Consider the following 12,526-nt stretch of genomic DNA (forward strand, 5'->3'; position numbering starts at 1 on the left):
GCACGTTAGAGAGCCAATCGCAGCAATATACAGAGGAGCCTCAGCGAATGACGGGACTCATAATATGTTTAACCAAAAAAATAAATAAACCAGCGTAAAAAAAAAAACAAAAACAAAAAAAAAACCGGAGGGCAAGGAGACGAAGCCAACAAACAGAGCGCTCTGTTTGTATTCTTGATTTCTTGTCCTCTTTTTTTTTTTTCTTGCGCTGTTTTATTTTTATTTTTTTTGTTAAACATGTACCACCTACTCGCCCAACTTTCCGTCATATTACTCATAATATGGATAGACATTAAAAAAATATACTGTCTGGGCTGTGGCAATAAACATGGTGAAAGGTCACATTAAAAAAAAAAAAAATCAGGTGTGTGTATGTTTTTACAGCTTAAAGCTTGGTCTGCCTCAACGGGCGACGAGTCTCCCAGCTGTAGATGAGCAATTTAGCCAGTGCAGTACAACCGCTAGCCTGGGGTCTTTAACGTGCACCACGCAGTAGTGATACACGACCGCACGCCGGTACGATGCTCATCCAGATCGAAACGGGCAGGGGTGGGGCTCGAACCCAGGATCTCTGGGTTCCGCAGCGCGAGCTTCCGTTGCTCCGGGCTTAGCGCCACATCGCAGAGCGTTTTGGAGGTTTAAACGTGTTACACGAGTGTTGTACACGGTGCTCGAAAACAGGTTGTCGATTACAATTACGACTACTCTTGTTTAAAAAGTATTCAATTCGATTATTCGATTCCTCGAGAATAAAAGGAATGGGCCGTTACTTAAAAAAAAAGTAACCCTTTCTTTTTCAATTACTTTAGATTTTCGAAGCGACAGATTTTTCTGTCGGTTTGAAAGCGAATTTTTTGCACTGTTCGTTATGGAATTAGAATGAGCAAATTAGAAGCTACCCATCTTCTTAATACACACATTTCGGAAAACCATCTTCTTGGTGGAGGCTTGGTTCGAGGAATCCTTCGCAGAAGAAGCTTATACAAACAAAAGGCGCCATTCGAAATGGGAGGAAAAAAATAGTGAGGGTTACGAGTAATTTTAGTACTGCCAAAAGTAACATGATTGCTCTCTCGATTACTTCCTGATAAATGTATTCGATGATTACAAAATTATTAAAAAAAACTTTCAGCCTTTCCACTTTAATGAAAAAGGAAGACCAGCGGAGCTGTGCGATGGAAAGTAAGGCCGGCTGCAAGTCGGCAAGCCAGAGTGGAAAGGCTGCCGCCATCTATGAGCGACGGCGGCAACCAGAAACGTGACTTCCCGCCGTCGCTCATAGATGGCGGTAGGTGCCCAGAGTTCGGCGTCTTCATTTCTTTGCGGGGGCACGATCCTGGGGAAATTAGCCCTTAACAGCTCCGCTGTAAAATTAATCGACTACGAGTGCATTAGTATCACGTACAAGCCTGCATGTTACCTGCCTCGTCGTTCGCCCACGCCCCTCCGCGTAGATCTGCAGCAGCGATTGGCTCGAGAGAAAGCTCTGCGGGAAAGCAGTTGCTTCAGGGGTTTGTAGAGTGTACACCTTTCCGGCGCTTATATCCCATGGGCATAAAAGGTGCCGAGTCACGGGCTAGGTTGTGGACGCCGCGCAATGTGCGATATTCGGCGGAAGAGAGTAGAACGCCGCGTTCCACGGCCCAGTAAAAAAAAATGGACGCTCGCAGAAGGTGAATAATGGATGGCCTTTTGTACTCGCCGACGGCGTAAGAAACCGAGGGTAGGGTGAATCCCGAAAAGGCATATTTTATTCATCTTTATTCAATTAGATATTTTAATTGTTATTCGTGGTACCTCACAGATTCGTTCAGATCATTTGGTAAGGGGGGGGGGAGGGGGGGGGGCTAAATAAACAGCTAAGTTGAAGATAAGAACAAGACGACGCATAAGAGGAGAAAGCGCAAGATCAATTGAAAATAAGCATCCACTCAGAATTTAACGGCTGAAGCATTTAAACGAGAATAATACGTATATAACGTACGAATTCAAATGCCGCGAGAGAAACGAATGTATAGATTAGACAGATATATATGAACCATCTTTAATCTACATCAAAATCGAAACGCGGCAGACAAGAAGAAAAAAAATGTCGCAAGTCTTTTGCGGAACAATTGGGAGTTCAGTTATGAACACTGGAGATTTGCGAAGCTCGTTCCAAGCTCGAACTGCGAGTTAGCCGATGATCAGCGCCGTGTTCTGCCGTTACCCCTTCTACTCGCCCCTGGCTTATTTTCGCGCTGTTCCCCTTTCATGATGCTTAGGACGCCAAACAATCAATACGCTGGAAGAAAATGAGGTACGCACCTTGGATTTCTTAAAGCTATCCATGGCCCTATAACTATTAGCGGCGAGATGTTTTGGTGGCGCCCTCCTATGGTTCCCCCTTGTGACGTCATTACCTCGCGAACAACAAGTTCGATGGTGTTTGTAAATAGCATGGTGGAAGCCTGAAATCGTTGCGATCTCAAAGCAACACTGCCAACACCGTCGAAATTAAAGTTCTTTCATTCCTCTTATTTCCGTCGATGGTATACCCTTTCCGACGTCATAGTCAGCTTTTGGACCAATCGTGGAAGGCCGACCACAGCGACGCTTTCGGTCACGCACGTCGCCAATAACGACATGTGGAACCCTATTGCATTTCACTAAGTGGCATGTCTTGTTTCTACCATCCCTTTTTTTTTTTTTTGCTTTTTTTTTTATTACACGTTATGTTTTACTTGTAAGTTTCGATACTCGTTGTTACATCAACAAACAAGGAGATTTTGCGCATTAAGTTAACGATGCTTTTGGCGCTTGAAACGCGTACACGTCTCGATAAAAAATGACATACAGCTATTCTGAGCTGCGCGTATACATATACGAGGGGGGACCCAAAAGAAACCGAACTAAATTTTTTTGCACTTATTTATTCCCATTTCAAGTACAAACGTTCAAACTCCTTCAAAGTATACTGTCCACTTGCACTAATATACTTGTCTAATCTTTTAATCCATGTGTCGAAACATTGTTTAAATTCATCTTTTGTGATGCTTGACAGCGCCTCCGTCGTTTTTTTCTTCACCTCAGCAACGTCAGCAAAACGCTTTCCTTTCATTTCTCTTTTCATTCTAGGAAACAAAAAAAAGTCGCACGGGGCACGGTCGCGTGAGTATGGGGGGTGAGGAACAGGGGTCATACCATTTTTGGTCAAGAATCGTCGTACAGACAAGACAGTGTGAGCTGGGGCATTGTCATGATGGAAAAACCAGTCACCCGACTTCCACAAATCGGGCCGCTTCCGCCGCACACTGTTGCGCAATCTTTTCAAAACCTCCAAGTAGAAAGCCTGGTTAACTGTCTGACCCTGCGGAACAAACTCTGAATGGACGACTCCTTTCACATCGAAAAAACTAATCAGCATTGTTTTGATGTTTGATTTCACCTGACGAGCTTTTTTTGGGGCGAGGCGAACCTGAAGTCTTCCAATGGCTTGATTGTTGCTTTGATTCAGGATCGTAACCATAGCACCAAGTTTCGTCACCTGTAATAACTTAAAAAAAAAAAAAAGTTTGGGTCACTTCGGGACTCTTCTTTCAAAGCACAGCCTGCTTCCACGCGACCTTGCTTTTGTTCAGCAGTCAGCAGTCGTGGCACGAATTTGGCAGCCACCCTTTTCATTCCCAAATCTTCTGTCAGAATTCGCTGCAAAGAACTCCAACTCACTCCCGACAGCTCCACAATTCCGTCAATGGTCCGTCGTCGATCTTCGTTGATGATTGCACGAATTTTTTCGACGTTTTCATGTGTTCGTGTCGTGGAAGGACGACCGGAACGAGGTTTGTCATCAATTGACATGTCGCCATTCTTGAAACGAGAAAACCATTCAAACACTTGAGTTTTCCCCATGGAATCGTCCTTGTACGCCGTTTTTAACAGTTCAATAGTTTCTGTTCCACTTTTTCCGAGCAAAAAACAGAATTTAACCGCCGCACGCTGTTCACAGAAATCAGACATTGCAAAAACGACGCCCACACAAAACACTTGTCACTATAAACCCAGCCGCAACTAGTCCTAACCTTCTTCGAGGACGGAATTAGGCCTAATGACTCAGCAATGTTCGCTCTATCAACTCCTGGCGGCAAAACGCGGTACTGCAAAAGCTCTGCTTAAAAAAGAATTAGTTCGGTTTCTTTTGGGTCCCCCCTCGTATATACTAATAGACCGATCTCAGAGCCAGTTTCATTGTTGGCGAATGATGTAAGCTCATTCGGTGAGCGATGATGATGAGATGCGCGCCCCGGGTTTCCTCAGGTGTCTGGGGTCATAGTTCTCCATCTCTGTATTTTGCAGTCTTGTACACTTTACCCGAAAAAAAAGTAATAGACTACAATTACAATTTCCCGTAGTTAAAAGTGTTCAATAAAATCATTTGATTACTTAAGAATTAGCCGTTACTTGAAAAAGTAAGCGTCAATTTCCCGATCCCTCCAGATTTTCGAAACGACATATTTGTCTGCCGGTTGGAAAACGATTCTTTCGTACGTGCCATTCATCATTAATTTATATTGAGTCACCAAATTTTATTACATATCGTCCTATATACCTATTTCCTTAATCCACTATTACTGGGAAAAAACTTTTCTGCCAGAAACTTGGTACGAGGATATTTAGGTGGGGAAACTTGTACAAAGGGGTCCGTTAGGAAGGCGAGGGAAAAATAGTAACAGTTATAATAAATTTTAATACTTCAAAAAGTATTCAAAATGTTCTCGTGATTCCTTCCTAACAAATGTATTTGAACGATTATGAAATTACCACAAAAAGTAATCGATTACAAGTAATTTGATTACTTGTAGCCAGTACTGTACAAGTCTGGTTCTCCGTCTGTGATGCGATTTAATGAATTTAAAATTTATTCCATGTTTTTTTTTTTTGCTACGTGTTACATTGTGCTATATATGAATCGGTTATACTCTTATGTGTAAGTTCTTGGTGCGCGTATTTTTTTTTTTTTTTATTTACCCGTTTTACTGCTGATCAATGTTCAAGGATGGTGATGCATCGTTAGGGAAAAAAATGTCGACCTTCAGGCCCGTGAATTAAGGAATCCGAATAAAGTTATCATGATTTTGCTTCTCTTATATCGTACTGCACTTCAATATTCTGCCAAGCAAGAAATAACGAACTGTCTTTTTTTTTTTTTTCCCCTCATTGCTGAGAGTTTGTTCTCGGAAAGAATGCAGCGATAGCGGTTGGGAACTCGGGATAAAGTGCCGACCTGATTTCGCTTGCGAGAGGGTCACCGTCGGGCAGTCGAAGCGGACGCTCTGTTGCCATATATCTCGGAGGGGACAAGAGGAAGTGAGCGCCACTATTTGGCTCATAGACAAGATTCCTCACACGTGAGACCGGTGTTCTCTATAGCTGTTTGCACAGTTACGTAAGCGGGTCGCGTCTCGACCCGCCTGCATTCAATATCAGGCTCGAAGAAAACTGCGGACCCTTGACTGACGTGAGAAAAATACTGAGCATACTTGGAGTATCCACCTAACATGTTGCGCACACTTTCTTTATTTTATTCGTTATTTATTTAGTTATTATAATTAGGCCGTAGACTTTCCGGTTTTAACCGAAAAATACTGACAAACGTCTGTTGATGTCACAAATACAGAATTGGTTAAAACCTTCCGATTTTAACAAAAGAAAAAAAAAAGGAGAAACATTCGTTAGTGTCACAAAATCGGTTAAAACAGCCACTTCGAAACATCCTTTGGTGTACAAAGTCTTTCCGATTTTCGCAAAAAAATAAAAAAATAAAAATCTAAGAAACATTTGTTGGTGTCACGATAGATAAAAGGTAGCCTTAAAAAAAACTTATTTTTTAACATTTTTGTTTTAGCTAGGATTGTATTTGTCGAAACCCTCCTGTGTTAAGTTTGAACTCTTAGTTTTTCATGTTTTTCTCACCGATAACTACCGGTTTTTATCGTCCGTCCGAAGCAGATCACCGAAATACACCGATATCTCAAAAATAAATAAAAACAGAAAAAATCCGTCGATTTTTCCTTATAAGTCAACGCCGGAAAATCTACGGCCTAGGTACGAATAGGGCTTCGTGTTTTTGGTGTATGCCGTTAAGTCACCAAAACTAACCAGGAAGCCGGTTTTATCCACATCGGGGACAACCGAAAAATACCAAATTAACAGTAGTCGGTGCTTCAATTTACGCCCTGAAGGTGATTGGCCAGCGAAGCTGTGGTATCACGTGCAACGATTGCCCATTGCACTCTAGATACCAAATGATTGACGAAACAATATTAAGTGCACTGTACCAAAACGTTTTATATGTGAAAGGCTAGTGACGTCACTCCCCACGTCGCAAGATGCCGTCGCCACGGCAGCTTGTGCAACAGTTATTTTTACCTGGAAACGTATGCAATGAGCGTTGTTATCAAGAGCGCCTTATCATCAATTATCTGAATCGGATGCTTGTTTTGTGATTGTTCTTTATTGAAACGAATGCTGTGCTTTATGTTGTACGTGTGACATGCACTTTTCGCCTCAATCGATATTTTTTTTTCTTTCTTTAATTCTTTTTTTTTTCGTGGGGACATTGACGCGAAGAAATCCAACCAACGAGTCATGCACAGCTTCGCTGTAAAAAGAAATGATTCAAGCTTCACGGAGAGAAATCTTTAGGCTGCAGATTAATTTTCCATAAACCGTGCAGGGCTGTCCGTGAGGCCTCTTTCCTCGGTAATCGCACATCCCACTATTTTCACTTATCAGTACTGGAACATTTTCTAAGTATGCGCGTTACACGCGTGTTCACTCGAGGATGGAAACCTCAACACGAAGCCTGAAGAACACTCATTATTTTTTTTTTTTTTTGTCCGACACGCCGACAATTGATTCCGAAAAACGCCACATTTCTGGTAAAAACTAAACCCCCAAAATACACCCTTGAAATAAAAAAAAACAAAAACACCCTCCCATTCCACTCCCCCCGGCCACCAAAAAAAAAAATATATATATAAAAAATTTAGGATTTGGAAAGACCTTTTAAAGGAATCTGTTGATTGGGGGGCGGGGGGGGGGGGGGGGGGGGGGTAGGAAGCAGGAAAAATATTCATCAGGCGGCTGCCGTCGGCATGGTGCGTGATCTATGCATCATTTCGAACTGTCAAAAAGGGTTATATTGCGGCATTGAGCTGGGTGAAACGTCATGATAGGCGTGCCACCAAACGCGGACGTTTTTCCTTCCCCCTCCCATAAGCATACTTTTTTTGTTGATGTTGTTCTTCCAGATTCCCGCGTCTCCGGTAGAGGCGCCTGGATCACTCCCAGATAGCAGACGGCCTTCCAATACTCGATTAACTTGGGTCAGAGCCCGGTCAAAGGCCCAAAAGAGACGCCAAACGTACACACTTATACTAACTTACTGCCGCAATTATAGCCTTTGCGTTCTATTGGATATATGAGCCAGCGAAAAATACGCCCGCTAACCGCTCGTTCACACTGGAAGCGGATCCGCGTTCGCAAAGCGGTTGCGAACGCGGTTGTATAATGATTCAGTACAATCGCACGCGCACTTGATATCATCGAGTGCGCGTGCAATTGTACTGGATCTTTATGCAACCGCGTTCGCAACCGCTTTGCGAACGCGGATCCGCTTCCAGTGTCAATGAGCGGTAAGAGAGGCGATGCAAACCCTGACGTTACGGTGTTTCGCGTTACTTGATTGGCGACATGGGCTCCTGGCGTTCCCTGCGCTCTGACAGCCTATAGGTCCTTCCTCCCCCGTGCAATTCATCTTTTGAACTCGCGCGTCGACGGTAGTGCTGCCTGCATTGCACCAAGATAGCAGGCGGCATTCTTCAAAGAATGACGTTCCTTTTCCTTCTCGAGGGGCTTTAAGCGCCGTTCACACTCTTGCGACCGAGTAAGACCGAGAGAGACCAGACCGGTTTTTAAGCCTTTTGCGACCTCTTAGGACCGGATGCTCTGCAGCGAAACTGGTCCTAAGAAGTCGCAAGAGGCTTAAAAACCGGTCTGGTCTCTCTCGGTCGTACTCGGTTGCAAGAGTGTGAACGGGCCTTTAAGTGCCGTATAACTGGGAAGCGCCAGATGGACAATCGAAAACGGAAGCCACACACTGAAGATACCATCGTTCCGACTTCGGACTGTCTCCTTCGCACGCCAATGAGAAGAAAACGGACGAAGATGGATCGATCGACCTTTTGGGCCCTTTTTGCGGTCTTCGTGAAACTGTCGAGTCCCGCTGCAACTTTACCGATGCAGCGAGAGCATTCCACTTGAAAGGGAGGGTGTTTTGATGTGTTTCTGAATTCCCGAAAGTCGACATAGCGCGTCAACATCATCGTTATCTTCTTACTTGTTTCATCGCCAGTGACCGTATACGCGAGGCAAATCGTACTGAACACTTTGAATTGATTTGTCGGGGCTTTGTTCCCACGCGCAATTATGGCAGATCTTACAACGGCGGTAAAGGTTTACGGTCCTTCCCAAATGAAACTTTGAACCGGCGTGTCAGCGGCGTATGCGACTTCAGCATCTCCCACAATGAGCGTAAACAAGCGAGAAAACGTTAGCAACGACAGTCCTGAAACGCAGCCATTGTTCGATGTCAAGTCCGACGTCGGAGAACAGCGGCTGTAGTCCGACGCCGAGTAAATAGAAAAGTAGCGCATTATTATTTAGTTGAATTATCTCGTTCTTTTTTAACCTCTCTAACGAGTAAAAAGTTTTGTTACTGTTTCTTTTTAACGCAATAGCGTTAAGGAGCTCACGTCGCAGAAAAGCCAGCCTTTGAGTCGGTGGCGTCGTGACGGGAAAATCCCGATTGGCCGTTAGAATCATGACGTCACAGAAACACGACCTCGCGCGGGAATTTCAAAGAACCCACTGCGCTCACGAGAAACCTGACGTCACGCGTGGAATGAAAGTGATTAAAAAACATGACATACAATGCGAATTAAAGGTCGCCGCATGTCTTACATGATTTCACTTTATAAAATAATTCATTCGCCTTAAAAAAAATTTTGACGAATTTTAGGCGAGATTCGAGCCCCCGACCCGATCCAGACATGCTACTGACTATACCATGTCCGCTTGCACTTCCTGCTTACTGGCAGGAAGAGCACGAGAAGCGAATGATAATAAAGCGATGCTAACAAGGCCCGATAACGCTATCGCGTTCCACTCTTAAAGGCGAAGCTTAAAGGGACCATGAAGGCAGTTTCGAAGTTTTATTCGACGATTGAAATGGATGTCAGGCACGTCTCAGATACTGTTGACCAAGTTCTAGCCCGAACAGAAGTTTGGGTGCCTCACCAATCGAGCAAACAGGCGCGGTAATAATAGCGCCGGGAACGATGCCTGAGACCCCACCGAGGCGGCGGCAGAAAGGTGAACTAAAGCGTGACGACAACGGGCTCCTCGTCTGGCGATTGGTTCAAACGATAGACGCGCTCTTGGTTTCGATTTCGGTGGTGAGATGTGATGAAAAATTTTTATTTGAACGTTGGGTAATTTTTTGAAGTTGTAGTTGGGAATTAATAGGTTTCATACCGTGTATAAAAACATAATCTGAAGCGATCCCTCCGTTTGTCACTGGTTGAACGCATCCCGCACTGCTATCTCGGGCGCCTAACAAGCATCGAGCAACCATGGACAAAAAGAAGAAAAAGGTACAAGCGACGGGGGCGGCGGACTTTTGGTTTTGGTTTCGTGCGTCGTCTCGTGTTCGCTTTGCGAACTGGTGTCTCACCAATCATGCCGCGTTTATGTGCAGTAGTAGGTTGCGCGAAAGGTCGGCTAAAGACGTGCGGACGATCGGGCGACGTTAGTTTGCATAAACTGCCGACCGATGCAGCAATGCTGCGCATTGCTGCGTCGGTCGCCAATCCAGAGTTCTGCGTCCTTAGCAGCATCTCCCGTTCAGTCGGCGTGAGGTCGCTGAACGGGACTCTCAAACTCGTTTGCGAGCGCGGCGTTGTCGTCCATTTCTTCCAGGTTTTCTTCACAGACTGCCGTGCACTAGAGCGAACCACGGGAACCACACTGAGTGTGCACTAAATCCTACCGATGCCGACAGTGCTCCCTGACGTCACTTCTCTTTCCAGAGGCGAAAAAGGGAAGAAATCTGAATGTTTGTTTTGGTTCCGCAAATTTATTTGCAGGTACAGAAATAAGAGTCACAACGTTCTAGAAAATATTGTGTGGCATGCCAGGACCCCAATGCTTCCGAAAACACCTTCTTTTTTTTTAAATTAAATTGCCTTCATGGTCCCTTTAAGCGGCCTCCAAGTTTTCTGTTACAAAGTATGCTACTCAAGAAGTTTCTTTTCTTTTTTTAGAACCACGATAGATTTGATCAAATGTTCGCTGGTACAGGGAGAAGGATATGTCACATGAGTGATGTCATGTGAGACGAGCGGAGTGCGATTTTTGGGATACGGTGCCTTTCTGGCTTTGTTTGTGGCTATATAGGCCCATTCACGAGCTCATCATCGGTCAAGCCTACCGAAAAACCAAGCCGAAGAAGGTCATGGAACGTGTACCTCGTTTCCCTACACGTCGGTGCGATAGCCTACGCCTCTATCCCCACATTCCAGACGAGCAATGCCAACAGTGCGACGTCACAAAGTTCAGCGTCCGCTTTTGCTCCTGCTATCAGCGGCCACGAACTCGCCGTAACCTTGCGCCGCTACTCTGCGCGTTCGCGTTTGGACAGTACCGCGTGGAAGCCAAGGCCTACGGGTGACGTCATCGTTAGTGAACAACCCGACCCGCCCCGAGCTGCGAACGCGCTGAAGCACGCGACGACAGTCGCCGGCGCCGCAAAGGGGCAGACGCAGTGGCATCGCCGTCGGTTAGCGTCGCGCACATTGTGAGGCTCTGCGAGATGTGATGGTGGCGACGCTGACGTGAGGTATATAGACGGCGCCCCGTGGATCAGTGATGACGAGTGATGACGTTTGGCAGAGAAAATCGCCGGCCCTGTCGTCTACGTGGAGTCGGTTTGTATGTATTCGAGCCTTTGACGGGAGGAGCTCTGGCTTATATGGCTGGCGGTGCCTGTAACGGCGTCTTCGAAAGTGTGTGTGTTTTATCGTCCCATATACCGCAACTGCGTCGAAATTCCGGTCCCGAAGTGGCAGAAAAATGGCGCGAATCACGCGGGCGAATCTTATAATTCTAGTGGTTGGTCCTAGAAACTTTGGAGATCCAAGATTGGCACAAGATCATTACCTCGAAAGTCGTATAAGGCATCAAATGCATTATAGGGAATCGGTAAGGGAATCGGGTCACGTGAGGTATATTTTTCGGCTAAATTTAGCGGGAATACTGGATGCTTATATATGTCACGTGACGCCGGATCACGTGACGTCGATTTATCCTACTAAAGTTAGCGGGGAAACTGGATTGATGTCTATGTCACAAGACGTGAATTTTCCCTCTAAATTTAGCGGGGAAACTGAGTTGACGTATGGGTCACGTGCCGTCAATTTCCCCCAAGATGTGCAGGTGACGTGACGCCACGTTCCCACCAAATTTTGCGGGGAAACTGAATCGCTGTACAGGCCATGGGACGTGAATTTTTCCGTTGAAAATTATCGGGGAAACAAACGGTCTCTATACCTCGTAACGTCAGCTCACGCGACATCAATTTTCTCGCAAAATTTAGCCGAGAGACAGAATTTGTGTATAGGTCTCGTGATACCGATTTCCCCGCTAAAGTTAGCGGGGAAATGCACAGACAGGCGTTCGGACAAACTTTTGGGATTCGGGGTAGCGTTACAAAGCATTCCATGCTTGAAAAGACGTGAAGATGGGAAGATCGCTGTCGTCACGGATAACCATCTCGTGCCTTCTTCGACTAACGCCAACTCTCTGACTGCATAACGAACTATACCACAACAGGCGTCTGCCAAATACCGTATACTTGCTCGAGTGATAGCCGCGCTGTTTATGAACAGAGCCATTGGGTCTGCTTTCCCGTCGAGCACGCGGAGCGCGAATCACCGCGATGGGCAGAAAAATGGCAGCGATTTACGGGAAAGAGATAACGTCTTCACGCGAAAATGCTATCTGCTCAGATCGCATTTTTATGGGGAATCGCGTTCTCAACCTTACTACTCGCTGCATTATTTTTTTTTTTTTTTTTTCAGAGCGCGATGATTGGTTGCATGTGTGTTCTGCAGGAAATTAGACGCACGTTCATAAGAAGTGCGGCTATCGCTCGAGCAGGTATACGGTGCACCTTCGCTGCTGTGTTACCGCCAAGATCGCAAATGGCCTCAGCTCTCCAGACACCATCTAGAATAATGAAGGCCTCCGAAGGCCCCACTCTTCCTCCACAGAACGTCATCCCAATCTGATGGCGCACACTGAACGCTCGGTGTTCCCGGTATAGATGACAAAGGTTTGGCGAAATACACGTGAATCAATACGTTCCAGTTGTCGCGCGTCAAACTCGACTAGCCAATAGCTCAGAACCTCAGATTCTCAAAACCGT

General features: G+C 45.5%; 1 protein-coding gene across 3 annotated transcripts in view; it reads right to left on the reverse strand.

Annotated features, from left to right (window-relative positions):
- Window positions 1-12,526, reverse strand: part of LOC8031570 (putative protein kinase C delta type homolog) — a 257,938-nt gene that overhangs the window by 127,070 nt on the left and 118,342 nt on the right. The window lies entirely within an intron of this gene.

The sequence above is a fragment of the Ixodes scapularis genome, unplaced genomic scaffold, assembly GCF_016920785.2.
Source record: "Ixodes scapularis isolate PalLabHiFi unplaced genomic scaffold, ASM1692078v2 PGA_scaffold8__174_contigs__length_109621045, whole genome shotgun sequence".
NCBI classification, from domain to species: Eukaryota; Metazoa; Arthropoda; class Arachnida; order Ixodida; family Ixodidae; genus Ixodes; species Ixodes scapularis.